Source organism: Meleagris gallopavo, chromosome 1 (assembly GCF_000146605.3).
Source record: "Meleagris gallopavo isolate NT-WF06-2002-E0010 breed Aviagen turkey brand Nicholas breeding stock chromosome 1, Turkey_5.1, whole genome shotgun sequence".
Classification (NCBI taxonomy): domain Eukaryota; kingdom Metazoa; phylum Chordata; class Aves; order Galliformes; family Phasianidae; genus Meleagris; species Meleagris gallopavo.
This window is the reverse complement of record NC_015011.2, coordinates 49,887,653-49,898,663: the sequence shown is the minus strand read 5'-3', so window position 1 is coordinate 49,898,663 and position 11,011 is coordinate 49,887,653. Positions and strand designations below refer to the sequence as shown.

The following is an 11,011-nucleotide window of genomic DNA, read 5'->3' as shown; positions in this document are numbered from 1 at the left end:
TTTTTTTTTCCCCTGCCCGAACTCTTTGCAAAATCTACACCCTGCATTTCCAAGCTGACTGCAGGGCTTTCGCAGAGATAACTCCTCCTTCCTGTAGCACCAACGCGGTGATGTCCTCACTAGCATCGAGGAAATCATGTCGAAATCGAGCCGCCCTTGCCAAAGCAAGCCGAGTCGAGAGAACGGGAGGAAGCAGCAGAAGCCCCACGCCAGCAGCTCGATCTGCAGGCAGGCGAAAAGGGTGACACATCCATCTTCCTAATGACAGCATCAAGGGGAGCGCATTCATTCCATCGTCTGCTCATAACGAGACATTTCCATTCTGCCACGTGTTTTGGAGTTGTTTTCTTTTCTTTTTCACCTTCTGTGTGTGACTGAGCGCTTCAGCGAATTCTGCTCGAGGAATCCTCGCGTTCTCCTTCTCTTTCCCTTCTCCCTTCCCTCTTCTGTTTTTTCCATTTTCTCACTTTCTCCCCGTTTTTTTTTTCTTCTCCTCATCCCCCCTTAATGTGTTCCATTTCCTCTTCCTAACGGCCCGGAATCTTCTCTGCGGGAATCCACTTCTCTGTGCGGGGGAGATTTGCACCTCTTTGTCCTTCGGTTTTTGTCTGTGGGAAGGGCCGTAGGATCAGAGTGATGGAGGCGTTTCCCCGTTTACAGTCCGGTCGGGTGGAGGTCCGGGATTCTGCCCGGTTCTCTGTGGAAGTTTCAACATTTTCTCGCTACTTACCTTTTGGATCTCTCCTAAGCACTCTTGAAAAGGTTCTTAGATGCGCAGGTGGTCAAAAAGAAGTGGAACTCGGGGTAGGGACCCCACTTATATAATCTCTCCTGCTCTTTCTATTTTTAGCATGTGATACCCACTCCTCACTGGTATCTGATATTCAGGGATTTTGGTGACGGTGTCACATTTATCTTTTCCTTAACTAAGGAACACTATTAATAATCCTTGGCACTCGCCTTCCCCTGGCTGTGAAAACCTATTACCTCGGCAAGCTTGAGACTTTATTGTTAAGGGGAGAAGCGGGCTGTGGGGATCAGCTGTGCAGAGCAAATGGACCTTCAGATTCCATCAGATGGAGGCAGCTCGGAGAGCTCCATCAGGGAGTCCAACCTGGGAGATGGGACCCTGCTCAAAAGGAAGATCTCAGTCTCTACAGCGATCAGAAAGGAGGCTGTAGCAAGGTGGGGGTCAGGCTCTTTTCCCAGCTTAGGGGATAGGATGAGAGGTGATGTCCTCAAACTGCACCAGGGGAGGTTCAGGTCAGATATTAGGAAAAATTTCTTTCCAGAAAGAGCGGTGCTGCAGTGGCACAGGCTGCCCAGGGAGGTGGTGCAGTCACCATCCCTGGAGGTGTTCCAGAACCGTGTGGATGTGGCACTGAGGGACGTGGTCAGTGGGCATGGTGGGGATGGGCTGGCAGTTGGACCAGGTGACCTTGGTAGTCTTTCCAACCTCCGTGACTCTATATTCTATGATTTTAGGAAGATACAATCACTTCATCCATCAGTGAAGGAAAACAGGCGATTTGGAAATTTGTCCTCATCTCTCTTTAGCCTTAGCAAGCACCATTTGAAGCCAGCCCTATGCTGCAACCCTCACCTAAAGCTGCACCAGTCAGCTTTAGAATCATGGAATCATGAAGGTTGGAAAAGACCTGTAAGATCATCTAGTCCTGACCTTGACGGGTGGCAGAAATAATTTTTTTCACTGCAGGTCATGATCAAGCAGGAGATGCTTCCCACAGGCAATGGCAAACTCTGTGCGGCATTGGCTGTTCCTACAAAACCTCCAGTCTGGACCCCATTGGGCAAGGTGCTGTGGAAACCTAAACAGTTTACAACCTGAGCTCACTTAGGAGAAGTGGAGGATTATAAATGAAGAGATATGGTATATATGGGCATAATAAATGGAATCTAACATTCTCAGTGTATGAATTCTCTTTATGTGCAGTTGCTTCTTCAGAGGAAACAAACCTTTGATGCCTCTATTTTTTTTACTCTATCAAGCAATAATAACAAAATAAAAGCACAAGTGAGAACGATTTGCTGTTTTGTACTCCACCTGGGGATGCTTTTCTTGATTTTGAATGTTTTTCTGGCAAGGGGAAACATTTTATGAAGGTCTGTGAATCACATTTATCTGGAATATATTCTGAGGTAACAACATGTGTTTTCAGCTTCAGGATGCAAATCCAACAGTTCTTAGGCTGCTGTGATACAATGAAAATTATCTTTCAGGAAAGGCAAGCGTTGCAAAAGTGAGATTTGATTCTTCTAGCTTGATTAATTGATCCTAGAAGGAAGGAAAGATAATTGAGTTGTGTGTGGGATAAGAATATTTAAAAATATTTTGCTAATGCCAGCATCATTACGATGCCAAGTTCTGTGATAAGCTGGAAATTCTCCAGGAGCTTTAGATAATTTCAGAAGAGGAAGCTTTATTGAATCAAAGATGACAAGTGTTAATTCAATCAATTTAAATTTTTCTCTCTAATTTAACTGTATTACATTTCCTTTAGCGGTCTTTGAATTTTGCATGTACTACAGCAGTGGGGAAAGGAGTACTGTGTTTCAGGTGGGCTCCTTTATTCCTCATGCTGACAAACCTTCCTCTGTGCCCTCGCTCATAGCAGGTGAAGCCTACTAGTCAAATACATCATAAAGCAGCTGACTGGTGGATTCAAATGTTTCAGCCAAATGATGTGTTGCCTACGGAGCAGTACGATTCAGCAGTGCTCTGTTGGCTACCTTCAGTGATGCAGAGTTTGCATTACTCTTTCACATATTATATACTTTTGATGTGTACCACAATCACGTTCTGTTTTAGAGATGCCAGCATCTCGTGGTTACCAGCTGGTTGCTGTATTTCCATTGGTAGCCAGCAGAACAACTTTTCCCTCTTCTCTACTTGTGGCAGCTTAGAGTGGATAAGGACAGTATTTTTGACTTCCATTTCTGCCTGATTTGTTGGAGCGAGAGCAAGAGCAAGGCTGGCCATTATGATTCCTCTGAGTAATTCAACCATAAGAAAGCTATCCTAATTAGCAAAAACCCTTCCTTAAATCCTTTCTTATCCATTTATTTAGTTACTGCTAATGCTTATTTACAAAGAGAGAAGCAGACTTATGACCTTGTTGGACAGATGCTTGTCAAGTATTTCATTAATTAAAACTCTTTTTATTTTTTAAGTACAAGAAGAACACAAGTAAAAACTGATCCTTGTAGGTTAGTAGTACAGATTTGACTGAAACTGAAAGATGAAAAGCGTTGTGGCTACAGAAAACTTGACAACTATATGAAACAAAAGAATTTAGGGAGAATGTTTGCTTGGCTGTAGTTGTCATCTCAATCAGGTTTCGTCAGGAGTAAAATAGGACCAAACTTCCCCTTTGATAGACATAAATACTGCAGTGTTAATTGGGACTCTCATCCATTTTCACTTCTTTTTCTCAGTCTATACATAAACAAATATGAACTGAATAATAAGGTTCCCCTAGTCCATATCTGCCAGTGTACCTGAAATTTTCAATGTTAGTATCAAAATGCATCACCAGTGCTTTGAAAGGTAAGCTTGTCCTTCTGCTGTTTTCTATTTAGTACATGTAAGCCGTACGATATCCTTTACTGGAAAATACATTCGAAAATTCAGAATTTTCATTGATGAAAAATGTTTCTTTGGTGCCAGTTAACATTTCTCACACATTTTTAGATCATTAATCTCTCATATAACTCTCTGGATTAATCTATTTTTTCACTCTCTTATTGATGTTTATGCCTTCCATTTGATTTTACAGTTATAATATCCTCTAGTCCTTGCATAAGTCAGGCTATAGCCTCTATACAGAATTACCTATTTTACATCTTTCCTCACAGATAAGTCTCTCTATGCCTGTAATAATTTTCTTTTTCTTGCTTGTTTTGGTGTTCTTCCAGTTTTGTTGACATTTTCATGATAGGTATCTGTTATAGTTTCTAAACTGTTCCTGGGATATAAGCCAGGAGTGATAAATCTGCTTCAGTTTGCTGCAGTCCAAGACAGGTGTGTGTCTATTCACATTGCATTTAGGTTTGGAAACAATGATTTTAAATCTTAAAGAAAACCAACAGATATGTATATACGGTATGCCTGCAGCATATCTCATATTAAAAACATTTTGAAGCATTTTATAGCCATTACTCACAACATATGAACCCCTACAGTTTCCTCTTCTGCAAAGCTTAGTGCTGACCTCCACCTATAGGCAGGATAGGAAGCCTTACAATGACATTATTTTCTTTGGTGTTGGTTTGTTATGTTCTTTTCCTCCTTGCTTCTTCCTACAGTATGCGAGGTATATGGTCTTCTTCCATATTAACTCTAAATAAAGGAAGGAATATTGCATTGCTATTATGTTAACTGAAAGGATTAACTGCTCCGTATTACTATAAAATACTGGGATTCTAATGTGTCAAAATGTTGTACCAGAAGTCTTTGGAGACAAAGGAGTCAATATTAGTTTGAATTATTATAACACATTTGGGAATTATGAGGAAGATGAAATATCAGTACTCACATTAGAAGTTGTCCAGAATTGTATGATAAAACTGGAAAAAAATTCACCATGTTAGTGAGAACAACTTCCAAATTTTTCAAAGTATCGTAGTAAAAACAAAGTATATAGGATATATAGTAAGGATGTGACACCTATTACATTTAGTCTGCCATACACTTTCCCAAGAATGTTGTGATACTGACAGCTACAGTGTATGGGAGAGGGGAATAGGCAGATTCATGAAGGAAAGCTCCATTGAAAGTTACCAAACTTATATGAGCCTGGGAAGTCCCTGAGATAAAGTGGTTGGGATCTGGGAAGGGATTTGGGAAAAGAGTCCCAATGTGTTTCCCTTGTGCTTATCTGCCTCCAAAGACTTTTGTATGCTTCCACCACTGGGGACAGAATTCTGGACTGGAGGGAACATTTGTTTTTTAAGTGATACTATTTTCCTCTTATTTTCCTTGGTGTAGTTTCTGATAACCACACGTGTGAAAAGTGGAACAGTCAAGTGGAGAGAATATATGTGAAAAATACATCAGTTAAAAGAATGACTGACTACCCATGGGAGAAAATCTTTTTCCTCACTAATTTAAACCAGGAAACTTCAGTCTTGTTCACTGTGATTTTTTGCTTATATGCTGCTCTTCACTTCATATATGGGTTCTTTAGGCTGCATATAGGCATTCTTGTTCACTTGTACCTGTATTTTACACTACTACTCTGTGATTGAGAATACTAGTTGTTTTGTATGTACTAATTATTGTTTTCTTCTGCCATATGGATTATATCAGATTGATGAGATGCTCCACCCATGGAGACACTCAAGGCCAGGTTGGATGTAGCCCTGGGCAGCCTGAACTGGTGGGTGGCAGCCCTAGGCCATGGCAGGGGATTGAAACTAGATGACCCTTGATGTCTCTTTCAAACCAAGCCATTCTGTGATCCTATGATTCTGGCTTTTTAGGTTCCATTACTTCCTAATAATCCATGCAATTGACTGTTTTTGGTTTGCCTGACAAAAGTCATATTCCTAGGATCAAGATTCAGTAGTTCTGTTTTTCAGTGTGACTCCTCTGGTAATTGGCTGAAAAGCTGAAAATAGCAAATAGCTACAAGAGATACCCCAGACACCAGAAGCAGGTCACTAATAGTCCATGCCACCAGTGGCTTTTGGGAAATCTGCAGCTTGCGTTGCAAATAATGTGGAAAAGAATGTGAAATGTCTTGAGCAGTATGACCCAAAGGAGATAATCCTTATGGAAATCAGCAATAGGTATTTCTGTGCAAACCCCTTGTGAGAGTTAGGCTCAGATTACCAAACACAAAAAAGCTAGTGCTGAAAAAGGAGGTCTGTGTATCATAACACCTTCTAGCAACTCTCAGATGGATACTTATAGCAGGAAAAAAAAGCTGTTAGTCCCAGTGGGAAGCCCTGACCCTGGGTTAAGAGAATAGAAACAGTTGGTTTTCTTTACAAGACACTCGTGAGTATCAGCCATTTGTCATAATTGACACTCTGGTGGTGTTCACACTGAGATGGATAAGCCCATGTAATTATTACCACAGGGGTTATATTGTAGGAAAACAGGCACAGCAGAAAGATGGTTTCATTACTTATTCCCCTTTGTATCAGGCTGCTGGAAGGGGAGCAGTCAAAGCATTTAGATCAGGGAGGGTAGTTTTTGGGGAAATTAGACCTCTGTTTTAGCAGCTGGAATCCTGTGGTAAGCCAAATTCTGTTAGTTCTTCTCTAATCTGCTGTGCCTTTTTTCCCGCTTATGCTTTTATAATTTATTTCAGAGCTGTTAGCACACAGTGAAATGGAGTTAAAAGTCAGAAGTTTGTAAAGGACTCATATATTTCTGGGTAAACTTTAAGTGGGAAGAATTCCCATGGCAGTGATGCTTGAACGGGGCTTTCCCTGCCAACCTCCAGGTAGAAAGTTCCCAATAAGAAAGTCTATAACTAGCATCAGAAATGAGCAGGTTACATCAGCTCTTTGTTCATTGTCAATATTTCATTAGAAAACAATTCTTCCATTTACAGGATTGGTAAATCTTCTCAGGATCAGGTAACGATTTCAATCCCTCCAAGGAGAATATCAGCAAATAAAAGTCATTGTTCTGTAATATGGTTTGTTCATCCTAATGAAATGAGTTCAACGGTCCCAGGTTGGTTGTTAATAGATGCACACAAAATAAACATGCTGTCACCAAAAGAATGTCTCCATGTAGTTCCCAGACTGAATCAGACTCAACCACCCAATTCCTCTGAACTTTCTCTCCTTCATCAATTTGGGTTGCTGTTCTCTTCTGCCGAATCTGGGATTCCCTTGGGTGAACGTCAAATTCAGAATTTGAATTTATCTTTTGTAACACACGCATCCTCTCATCTGGGGAGAATGTATATCAAAGATTCTCTAGCATCTTCTTAAGGGTAATGGCCATTACTAGTACATTAACAGTAATGTACATTAATGGTACATTAAACACTACTTTTTATAGTAAGCTCATCATCTTGTTGATATTTCTCTATAGAGGGATTTTGTTTTCTTCTCGGTGATGTGAAAAAAGTTTATTTTCATGATTTACAGTATTATTTGCAAAAAAAAAAATCAAATAGCTTTATTGGGCTAAATCATTTTATAAAAACTACCATTAACTTTTTTTAAAATTTTTTTTATTTTTTATTCTGCACATCTGAATTATTTCTTATTACGGACATACATTTGTTTCCTTAGGCACTGGTACACTAGTATTCTGGTATTCTTTCTCCTTCCTAAAGCAGTTCAGAGTGGCTGTTTCTTATGTAAATCACCTTACTATAAGGCTTTTTTGCATCTCACCTTTCAAAACATTGTGAACATTCCTTGTTCAGGTAAAAGCAAATTTGTAATCTAAAAGTGGAGCATCAAATGTAAGATGTGGTACAGATCTGAATGATACGCAGTGAAGCTTTAGGTGCTGAGGTGTTTTCACAGTCACTTGCAGGAAGCAGTAGCTCCCAGAACCTTTGGGTTTTGATCTCAGCAGGACAGGGAAGCTGCTGTCTTGAAGAAGAGTGAGATTGTTTGAGTGAAGTGTTCATAAATACCTTGCTTTTGCACAAAGCAGAGGCTTGCAAGATACAAGCAATGTGTTTTTTGTCAGCATATTGTCTCTTTGAAATGAATCATCTCTGTTATTTTCCTGCACTTCTGATGACATTTCTACCCCCTATCTTTTGAAAAAGAAAACAACTAGCAAAGCATACTAAAAACTGTTGATCTCTGAGCTAATGTACCTCATGTACCTTCATACATTTCCTTTACTGCTGTCTGACTGTCTTGGATCCTTGTATCCTTTTCTTTATTGTTGCTTTGGATCTCAGCTGGGAGAAGTACGGCCCATGGAAGTTTCACTTGGGTGGAGCGCAGGGATCTTCCCTGTTACAGAAAGGATCTGTTTGTTACGTGACCACTTGTGTGCTACTGAGTTCACACAGTGTTCTGCACAGAATATAGAGTCACAGAATCACAGAATCATTAAGGCTGGAAAAGACCTCTAAGATCACCTGGTCCAACTACCAGCCCATCCCCACCATGCCCACTGACCACGTCCCTCAGTGCCACATCCACACAGATCTGGAACACCTCCAGGGATGGTGACCCCACCACCTCCCTGGGAAGAGAGGTCTTCTGTCAACTCGATTTCCCTTGCCTTTCCTTAATAGGGCTGGATTTCTCCCTCGTTATTAATATTATTCATAAGCATGTATGTTATAATAGCGCTTAAAGCAGTAATCTCAAGAGGCAGGGGAAGGAAAGTGGCTCTTCTTTTAGGAGACAGAAAGTTTGCTAATGCCCTGTGAGGGAATGACAGATGATTTCTCTCTCAGGTTACACACGCTCTAAATCCTCTTCACCATTTCTCTCCAGCAATGGGGAGACCAGATGCTACTGTAACAGCACAGAGCCTGTGTGAGTCCCTTACAAGGACCTTTTATTACTGCAATGAGTAAAAACAAGTGGCTTAGGTGGCCGCTCCCTATTTTTAGAGATGTTTACATTTCTGAAGGACATATTTGATCCCCTTACATGGTTTTGGCTAGTTTTCCATCGTTGATTTTACTTTGATTTTTTTCTTTTCTTTTAGTGTGATATGGGAGGATGAAGGTGGGAGAAAGCTAACGTCTGTTTCTCAGAGCTGTTGTGTTGGAATTCGTTAACCTGACATTTTGTATGCTGTGATGTGCCCAATTCCCTTCCTAGCTGTTCTTAGTAGCCATGGGGATACAGACAGCAGAAATCACACCTCTCACACACACTTTCTCTACTGAAAAGCAAAACTGGTGAAAATGATAGACGAATGATTGTGGAAACAAATTCTTTGATGTGACCTCAGATAAAAATGCTATTTTGGTTATTGAAGAAGAAGTTTACCTTCATTTCACCACTATACTGTAAGCCAGTGTGCAATAACTGCTTTTATACCCAGAGAGCAGTAGTCTTAATTCAGTTGCCTTTTTAGGACCCGAGCCATCTTCTACATTTGTCATTGGAACTCCTTCTGGTGCTTTCCTTGGAGATTTGACCAGACCTCTCTTCCTGGGATTTTTATAGAAATTTCAGTGAAATAGAGATCAGTTAGCAGCTCTGAATAATTACTTTGTGAAGAGAAGGTCGATCTGTAATGAACTTGATTGAGACGTTGGTCAGTGTTGGTACTGACCTCTTGTTAAATATTGGTGGGTTTTGAGAACTTCTGATAGTTTATATCACAATTACTGTCCTACAGGTGAAAAGTTGCTACCTTATATCTTTTCCTCTTAAACATTCTTTTTTGTATTCTATGTCTTTTTATATTTTCTTAAAAAGATTAAGATTCTTTTCCATTTCCATGTTTTGTTGGCTTTTTTTGTTGTTGTAAGGATATGTAGTAGTCTATCTTCTGATAGAGAAGTGCACAGCTCTGGAATAATAGGGGAATACGACATAGAGTCCTCAAAACTAATCAGTTATTGATTTTATTTTAGACTGAATATTTTACTACTCATCTTAAAGAGCAGGATAGAGAGCAGAGTTCTGATAAATGCTTTGAGTGTGAGAGCGGCAAGCAAGGGAATGATTGATTGGGTGAGGACAAGGTCTGAGGAACAGATACACATACACACACAGAGGCACACACATACACATAGATAAATACTGTTCACTACAAGTGTGGGCTGGAACAGACATCTCAAGTGTGCATGCAGCAAAAGTGTGCATAGACACGCCTTCTCCACATGCGATGCACACATTTGTAGAGGAAAGTGTGTGTCTGTGAGTGTTTATGCACGTGTACACATCTGATACAGAGGTAAATGACAGACAGTTTCAGTAGTTCATTTCTTGCTTTTATAAAATCAGGAAATGGTGTGATCTTGAAAAATCTGAGGAAGCTTTGAGAAACCTTTGGAAAAAAGCATGATTCTTCCGACTCTTGTTAAGTAGAACATTTGGAGCTGTCTGCTCCACCTCCCCTACCAGAAGTGCATCTGATACACTGTACAGAGATTTCAAAGTTTAATTTAGCTTAACTCTTGGCTGCAATCAACTGCTGATAAATTTAGTTGGGGGATTAGGGAACCTAAAAGGCTAATAGCTCCTTAGAAGGAGCCTGAAGACGAGAGAGCAAAACAAAAACATCTGCTAAAAATCTCCCTTAAACGGTGGCACACCATGCACTGCTTACAGAAAGTCATCGTTTTACAGAAGTAAATTGGTGGTTTTCAGGGGAAAAGGGGTTTCTGTAGGTACAGATGCTTGGAGGGAGAAATCCAAAGGTGCAACTCTTTATGTGTTGTTACTTTCACAAAGCCAGGGAGGTGATATCTTGATTGGAATCAATAGTGTGTAGCAAATACCCTTCCATAGTTCTAGATACTTTGCTATCCCAGAAGAAAAAAACTGTTGGTAACTTGTCATGCCTACTACATCTTATGTGTAGACTGTCATGTTTAGATAAGGTCTTTGCACTTCTGTGGCAGTATTAATTCAAATGAGAATTCATAAGCAGGGCTTCTTAACACTTTCAGCAGATAGTAAAGGGGATGCATTGACCAGTATTTCCTGTGCACAGTTCAAAAAGAAGACTCAAACCAAATCAATCCATGAAAATTTTCTCAGCTATTCACTTGGAGAATAGCCTTATTAGAAAAGATTATAAGTTTATTTTCCTAAGTGCTCCTTCCTCGTTTGTTTTTATATTGCATCATTTTTTTTTCTGTAGATTCAACTGTAACCAGGGCCTTTCGTAAGTATTGCACTTCAGTGTCTCACAGAGAGAAACAACTCTTGTGCCAAAGATACTGTGATCGTGCATCTCTGAAACCTGATTTAGAATTTAAATGGGAATGGTCAAAAACTATTTCTTGCTTCTCCCTTCCTTCTTCTGCTATCTCAGCTATGTTTTCAGTTTTTCCATTGTCCGATGGCTCAGGAAAGGACTTCTGTG

The 11,011-nt window shown here is 40.1% G+C and overlaps 1 protein-coding gene across 1 annotated transcript in view; it reads right to left on the bottom strand.

Annotated features, from left to right (window-relative positions):
- PVALB (parvalbumin) overlaps positions 1 to 821 on the bottom strand; it is a 13,457-nt gene extending 12,636 nt beyond the window's left edge. The window contains exon 1 of the mRNA XM_010711586.3: positions 731 to 821. The gene's annotated coding sequence lies outside the window, so the exon portion shown is untranslated. The remainder of the gene's footprint in view (positions 1 to 730) is intronic.
- Between the last annotated feature and the right edge of the window lie 10,190 nt (positions 822 to 11,011).